An 8,605-nucleotide genomic window follows, 5' to 3' on the forward strand; every position below is an offset into this window, starting at 1 on the left:
CGGGGAGAGAAAATGCAAAGAATTAAAGGAGGCAGTCCCAGAACCTTATGTGGAAGACTTGAATAGCTACAATGTGGAATAAATTGATCTGTAGGCTTGTAGGACACACAGGGAGACCCTTGACTGTAGCTAAGTAATAAGTTTAATCACAACCCAGAACCCCCTTCCCCCAACCCTACAAAAAATGACTTAAAGTTATGTATTTCAGTAGGCTGGACACAAATGTTTTGTGAGAAATTCATTAGCAAGAACCATGGATAGACAAAAATGATGTCTTTCAATTACAGACCCTCACTAAGGTTATGCAGTTATTTTTTCTTTGATAATGGAACAGAACAGAATAGAATAGAGAATGTCATTGTACATATTTCCAGGGTAGTTTTTAAAAGTTTTTTCTTTCTTTCTTTCTCCTCTGTGGGATGGTTGATCTTGAGCCTGCGCAGGGGTGAGGTGGGGTGGGGATGGGGAGTTGGTCCCAGACCTTTCCAAATCCACCAAATTTCTTTGCCTCGATTCTTACATGTCCAAGGACAGGGAACCCAAAACATGCCTTTGTAGGAGGATGGAAAAGTTTTATTTTACCAACTTACATTTGATTTTAATTTTATATGTCTATAGTAAGTCATCATCTAAATATATTTCTTCAAAATGTTAGGAAAAATGTTTTAAAGCCATCATGTTAGCAGACTATTAAAATTGTCTAGTTGAAAGATTATGGACTTTAGTTAAAGCATTTAAAATGGAAAGAGTGCAGATGAGAATGAAAAGACAAAAGCTCTAGGGTTGAGTTTTGTGAGTTTTGGGTTGAGAGTAACAGAATAGTAACATTGACTCTTTAAAACAATGTTTATATTGTGTTGCTGGGGGTTGAACCTAGAGACTTGTACCTGGTAGACATGTGCTTAACCATTTAGTTACAACCAAACAGAGTGCAATCTTTGAATTTTTCACCTATAGTAGAGTATTTGATGAAGATTAATAAGTCTCTGCTGGCCATATCATGTCAGACGAATACCAAAAATACAGAAGGAGTAGTTAGGAAAGAATCTAAGACATTCCTACTCCTAAACATTAAAATAAATCAGTCTTACAGTGACCCTCATTTGGAGACGGAAGATTATCTGACGTAGAGTAAAAGAGCAGGGCCATCCAGCAGAGCATAGACCAAGTTGGGAAAGAAACCAAATGAAACCAGACATTTTCTTCTCAATACATTATTTTATTTTTTGTCTTAAGAAAAAAAAAAAGATTTGATGATGAAGTAAAACCCATTGGATGATTTTGACAAAATATAGAAATATAGAAGATCGACAGAACTGTACATTATATGTAGTGCATGAGACCTTAAGCCCTTGATGACATTTATCTTCACTTGTGTGAAGAGATTTAATAAAGTAATTTATTAGGTCCCTTCTCACTCATAAAAAGAAATGTCGTAAAAGACATATTCCTTCATATATTCTCCATATATTGAGTATTAATCCTTATATTACTGACACAGTGCAGTGTGCTAAATTTTCCATGCTTCTGTTTTAGAGCAAAACAAATGTAGATGCTAGGGAAATCTTAAATTTGGGGGGCAGAAGAATTGTAAGATTGATAGATGCTCTCAAGTTTCCCAATTTGGAGTGCATATTAATTTTCAGAAAAGAACTGACCTTGGAAAATGAGTTGAATATCATTTTAGCTGTTTAAATTATGACACCAAATAAGATATCCAGTCAGTGACAGAGGTAACATTTTACAGGGAAGGAGTTTGCTTCCTGGTTTTTACTCTCCCAGAGATGGGAAAGACAGTCAATGGTGTAATATAAACCTCTCTGCTCTCAGAAAAGGAGGTCGATTCCTAGTTTATTTTGTATAAGACAGGAAAACCATCACCCAATAGAACACTGTACTTAGACGACAAGTGTTCATGGTTAATTTCTATATTATAAGTAAAAGATAAACAAATAATATATGTATATACATATGTGTATATATATATATATGATATACACATATGTGTATATATATATATATATATATACAACGTTTAGCCCAAAGATAAATAGGAAGACAAAAGATTTAAGAATCTGCTAATTCCAGCTCACTTTATTTTAGTCAATGATAATGATGCCAAGTAAAATTTAAACATTGAAGTTCTGGGACACTTTAGTTAGGTGTTTTACTTACACCTAAAATATTCACCTTTGCCTTTCATGCTTATCTGCACGAGAGAACGGAACTGTCATATTCAATAAATTTTCAGGTACATCTTCCCTTGTTGGGGACACGGGCAAAATGATGTACTATGGAGCAAATAGGAACTGATTTCAGAAATTGACACAAATTCCTTCAATTGACACAAAGTGACAGTTCTCTTCACAGGCAAACGGCTGACACTGGATTGGATTTTCTCCTCAAAGCAGACTTCTTTTCTGCAGCTTGGGTAAAAGGGAAGAGGTTCCAGTAAAACAGACAGACGATGCGGTTTCATTAACTGTCATAGTAATGGACCTATATAAACCACAGCTTTCTTGGTCCAAGTCCTAAATGGAGACTTTCTTTCTTCTTGGAAAAAGCTGGAGATGCATCTTGCAATGGCAGATACAGAGCCTGAAAGTCTGATCCAATTGCACCCAGTTTCTTTCCTTGGGAGTATGCACTTTCACGTCTGTAGTAGACATGAAAGACTCGTGTTTGATTGAAGTCACAGGGCAATTAGCAGAAGCAATATGGCCAGTGTTCTGTTCTCCAGTGGGAGCTGGGATGTATGTTTGTAGAATAATCACAGGTAGTGTCTAGTAGTTTAGTGAGTACATTGAACACTGCAAGTACAGCCTCTCACATGGAATTAATGGTCACACATTTTAAGTTTTGTGTCAGGCTTTAAAACTTTGGGGGAAATTCTAAAAGATTCACAAGTGTATGAAAATAAAAACAATTTAAGTTTTCCATATTTAGTGCAATTATTGATAAAAATTACTCATATAAATATATTAACAACCATAAATAAAATTTCCCAAATGGCTACATATATTTTATTAAGTAATAGACAAATAAATTGTACATCAGTTACCAGTTAGTAAAAAGCAAGGGAGATAGCAAGGAAACTCTTTCTAACACAAAAGAATTAACATGCCAGCTCAATTTGTAGACAGAAGCAAGACTGGTGTGTAAAAATGCCCCTGAAATGAGATGAGTGGGTAAATCAGAAGACAAGGCAGAGCTATGTCAGCAAAGAGAGCCACGTGGAGAACAATGACAGCTTAGCAAATGTATACGGGATGGAACAGGAGAGTGATTTAATTTTACCAAATGCCCTTTAAAACATATAAGAGCCTCTGCTGCATGTGCAGGTGTGTGCAGTAACACAGCAGTGGGATAAATGTAAGAGAGTTAAATATGTAGATATTAAAGCAAATTGGTTTTTCTTTGTGTGTTCTTTTAAGCTCATACCTTCTTTGGAAATAGAGTTGGTTGTTTTCACTGGCAAAAACTATTGGAAGACAAGATACCAAGCAGAACAAAGAGTTTTTTTTTTTAAAGTATCAATTAGCAAAGATGAAAAGATCTCTGTTGACATATTTAAGCAAGAGGATAGGGCTCAGCAGAACCTTCTGCAAGGACAAAATAAAGAAGCTGGCAGAACCACTGTTGAATAGTTTTTTGTTTGTTTGTTTGTTTTAACCCACAACAGTTTGATATCACATCTGAAAGTTCATCACATGGAACTAAACTTTGGCATAAACAAGCCACACACCATATTTTAAGATAAACAAGAGCAATCACCACTTGTGGATGAGTGGTGAAGTTGCCATGAGGTGCTTCTGTAAATCGTCAGAAGAGATGATACTTTTGAAGTCATCTGGCTTCAGCACCCCTGGGCTTCTCAAGAATCAGCAAGTTAGTTTGTTGTTACTTAAAGCAAATTTTTGCTTATCTAATTTAAAAGGCGGGATAAGTCAGACCTTAGAGCTTACTCCACAAGCCAATGGGCTGAGATAAATGTGTTGCTATGGGTTAGAGAGGTGAAGGTGTGTGATTTCAAGTCAGTGATTTTAGTTGGATTCCTGGGGCCACACAATGGGAGGTAAGAATTGCTTACTAGAAGTTGTCCTCCAACCTACACACACACACACACACACACACACACACACACACTCACACACACATCCACACTTGTAGAAGTGTACCTACATCCTACATAAATAAGTAAATAAATGTAATATATTTTAAACAATTATTTGATGCTTTTCCAGTTCTAGCAAATGTTGCTAAAGATTCAAGCATGAGCTGAGACAAAGGCAAGAGGACAGCAGGCGGGAAACACTCTTTTTAGGGAAACTCTGAAACTGCAATAGTGTGGCCTCCTCCCACCATGGTACCAGAGCAGAAGACAGAGTCTGGGAGTCCTATAAATAGGTGTGGGCAATCTGTACAGACTCTCCAGTCTCTGGTTTTTCCTCACAGCTTCAGAGTTGCTTAGAGCAGCATGCTAGACGAGAGCATAAGACATACGCCAAGAGAAATTACTGCCAGCCAGAGTGACTTTGACTCGTGAGCAAGTGTTGAAGAGAGAACTAGCCAGCCTCAGTGATGGACACTGAACACAGAAATGGCAAGCCCCAGGACCCTGATTCTAGACCTGGAGTCATATCTAAGTCTCTGGCAGCTCACATTGCCCCGAAACCCCCCATGGTCGAAGAAGAGACAGGAAAAAAATGGGTAGGCAGAGAAATAATTTTCCATAATACTTATTCCAGAGAGCCCAAGTTTCACCTGGAAGACCATAAATTGGTAACTTTGTAGCATCAGGGGATATGGGGACTTGAGAGCAAAATTAATTTCAGTTAGGGAAGAATAAAGATCATTTCTGGGAGCCTTTAGTTGGAGATATAGAAAACACTCCATGTAAAGCAGACATGGCAAAAGCCAAAAAGGAAAAACTGGGAGATTGCAAAGTGGATACTGGAAATTAATAACATCGGGTTTGTATGTTTTTTGAAAAATTCTTTAAAGTGCCCATTGAACATTCATATATACATTCAGCAAATACCTGAACACAAATAGGTCAAGAATAGGCAGAACAAGAGTCCTCCCGTGACAATTTATGAAGTGTAAAGCTTTAACATGGATCTCATATCAAGAGTACCTGTGGGGGCAGACAGAGTCTTATCAATCTACAAAGATGTGGTCGTTAGCACAGGCTGATGCTGACACACCAATGAAATTCAGAGCCTGGAATCTACTGAAGGAATCACATATACACATACACATATGCATACAAGGATACATTATATATAAATATACTATATCTATCTATCTATCTATCTATCTATCTATCTATCTATCTATCTATCTATCTATCTATCTATCACATTTTCTATGTTACTGCTGTTTTTTGACTTAGTGAGAGGGCAAAGGTAATTGTCCAAAGTGAATAGACTTTTAGAGAAAATGTTAATCATTACCTATAGCTAAAGGAACTTCCAGAACAAGACACATAAATGACTCTTTTGTAACAATATTGAGGAAAGGTTTGTTTTTTTTTTTTNTTTGTTTGTTTTGTTTTGGTTTGGTTTGGTTTGGTTTGGTTAGGTTTGGTTTGAGACAGGATCTCTCACAGCCCAGGCTGGCCTGGAACTTGCTGTGTAGTGGAGAATGACTTCTGATCATCCTACCTCCACTTCTTCAGTACTGAGATTACTAGCTCACTCCACCCAGCAGTTCTATGTAACTCTTGTTAGGAGTATTTGGCAAGTACTCTATTGACTGAGCTACATCTGCAACCCCAATTTCTTTTCTTTTTTCAGCCTCACATATGTTAGGCCAGTTCCTGCCCAGGATCATCTAGAATAGCAGGGACGGGTTGCACCTGGGTCCTCAGATCCCTAGTCAGGGCATCTTCATGCAACTCTCGACACTTTGTCATTTAACTCAATTGTGGTTATTGTTATATGATGTTGATAACCCATACTTAACTCTTCACAGAAGGTATTTGAAACTTACAGGTTCCTCCTATTTACCTTCACATTTAAGATCAGAGTTTAAGTCAGGTTAAATTAGATAAGCCGGTGAACTAATGCTGGCCTCTCATTGCTTATAAATATTTTGTTTTATCCAGACACGAACTGTGCTTTGATCTTTAAATATAGCACATTATCGCTCCAAAATAAGAAGCTAGGATAAAAGAATACAGTCAGGATTCTTTACTCTCTCAACTGATGATATCTGTAGCATATAAAATAGAGATAATGCAATTTGTATTTTTATAGATTTGTAAAATTTCTATAGAAAAAAAAAAGAGTGCAATATCAAGAACCAAACATCAAGTCAATAGTAAATGGACTGGCTGGGGAGACAGCGTATTTGGCATAGTGCCTTCTGTGCGAGCATGAGGACCTGAGTTTTGACCACCAGCATCTGTATAAAAAAACAGTCTGGCAGCAGCATCCACATTTTTTATGCCAAGGAGACAGGAACAGGAATATCCCTATGCTTCCTGACCAGGGAGTGTAACTGAATGGGTGAGTCCCCATGTTCAGTGACAAACCTTGTTTCAAAGAACAAAATGAAGAACTATTGATGAAGAAACTGGTACCAACCTCAGGATCCCACGTGCACACCTGCACACGTGCACTTGCACATTCCAATGCAAACACATACATGAACGTCTATCATACATGCATCAAAATCAATTTTTAAAATTAAAATATTAAGTGGGGTTGGATAGATGGCCCAGTGATTAAGAGCACATTGATCTTCCAGAGAATCTCAGTCTGATTCCCAACAATTGCATCTTGCAGCTGTCTATAACTGTAGCTCTAGGAGGACCAGATGGCCTTGGACTGCATGGGCCACTGTAGTCATATGCACATACTACACACACATGCAGATATACACATAGTTAAAAAACAAGTTTTCTAATATTTAAAATGTAAATAGTTATGAACAGATGAATAATTTACTCAAACAACATTGAATTTATTAATATTTTATTTGAAAGATAGTAAAGTTCCTCTTAAAAACAAGTACTATTACATTGATATACTTATGAAAAAACCGTTTAAATTGTATAATAAATTCATAAATAATATTGTTAATTATTTTTTAGTGTCTACTAATGTATTCTGATTTAAACATTTTTTGACTTTATGGTTTGATCTAAAATATTTTTAATATAAATTTAGTATATAATTTTATTTGACCTTGCTATTACCTTTATTTGATTAGTACATTTATGTGTATAATATTTTCTTTTGGGGGGGTTCGAGGTTCGAGACAGGGTTTCTCTGTGTAGCCCTGGCTGTCCTGGAACTCACTTTGTAGACCAGGTTGGCCTCGAATTCAGAAATCCACCTGCCTCTGCCTCCCAAGTGCTGGGATTAAAGGTGTGCACCACCATGCCTGGCAGCTTTTTTTTTTTTAAATATTTTCAATGATAGGCTCAAATTAAACTTAAAATTTTTATTGATTTATAGTAAAACTTTTCTTTGAATTGTCTTAAGACATTAATATACAAGTACCTACATTTTATATGTAGCTTAGTAGACATTCTGTATACTGCCTGAAGGCTATCTATTTATTTAAACTTACATGTTTAAAATATGATTTGATGTAATAGAACATTTAAATATACAATATGATAAAAAATATTGAATTTGCTTATTTGATGGAAAACATCTCTTGACAAATTGATATTGTTTCATCAGTCTTAAATAGAAAAAAACAAAACTAAATAAAAAAAGGAGGGAAAGAGCCCAACAAAAAGCACAAGGAACAGATATAGATACCAAGTCCCACTCAACACACACTCAAGAATCCCATCAAAACAAGCAAGAAGCTATCGCTTATATGTAAAGGACTTGTTGGGTAGAAAAGAAGAGAAAAATGGAAATAAAGTGAAACTAAAATGTATGTAGAAATTTATTTTAAAAACCCTGGCATGATGTCTTGAAACAAAAAGCTCTAAAGATGTCACTGTGTTTGTCTTTGTTGCCCATGTTCTGTTGGGTACGCAGCCTAGTTTTAAGAGTAATTCTTTTTTTATTTTTCTTTCAGTGAGTCTCCTTTGGAGAAGATTAAGTTTTCATTTTCTACAGGGTATCAGTTGGAGACAACTACAAGCTCTGGGTTAGGGATGGGATCATGTATCCTTTCCTCCTTTTATCTTAGAACCTCATCTGGGTGGAGAACTATAAAGGCTCGCACATGCTGCTTCAGACTCTGTGAGCTCATGTGCTCACTGATCCTGCTGAATTATAGGGCCTTACTTTCTTTGTGTTTCCCATCCCCTCTGGCTCTTACAATTTTTCTCCTTCCTCTTCATCATCCCTGCACCCTGAAGGTACAGATTTCATGGAAACATCCAGTTTAGGGTAGAGAGTTCTGAGGTCTGTCACTTTCTCCATAGTGTCTGGCTGTGAGTCTCTGTGTCTGTTCCCATTTGCTGCAGGAGAAAGCTGCTCTGATGACCGAGCAAGGCACCAATCTATAGGTATCACAGTGTTATTAAAAATATTTTTCCCCACTTTCTCCTCTATAAGTTTCAGTGTCTCTGGTTTTATGTGAAGTTCCTTGATCCACTTAGACTTGACCTTAGTACAAGGAGATAGGAATG

At 36.7% G+C, this 8,605-nt stretch overlaps 1 non-coding gene across 1 annotated transcript; it reads right to left on the bottom strand.

Annotated features, from left to right (window-relative positions):
• Positions 1–410: 410 nt before the first annotated feature.
• On the bottom strand, positions 411–563 carry LOC115030472. Its single transcript, XR_003836068.1, has one exon. It is a non-coding gene; the product is annotated as a small nucleolar RNA SNORA38 (small nucleolar RNA).
• Positions 564–8,605: the final 8,042 nt, after the last annotated feature.

The sequence above is a fragment of the Mus caroli genome, chromosome 2 (genome assembly GCF_900094665.2).
Source record: "Mus caroli chromosome 2, CAROLI_EIJ_v1.1, whole genome shotgun sequence".
NCBI classification, from domain to species: Eukaryota; Metazoa; Chordata; class Mammalia; order Rodentia; family Muridae; genus Mus; species Mus caroli.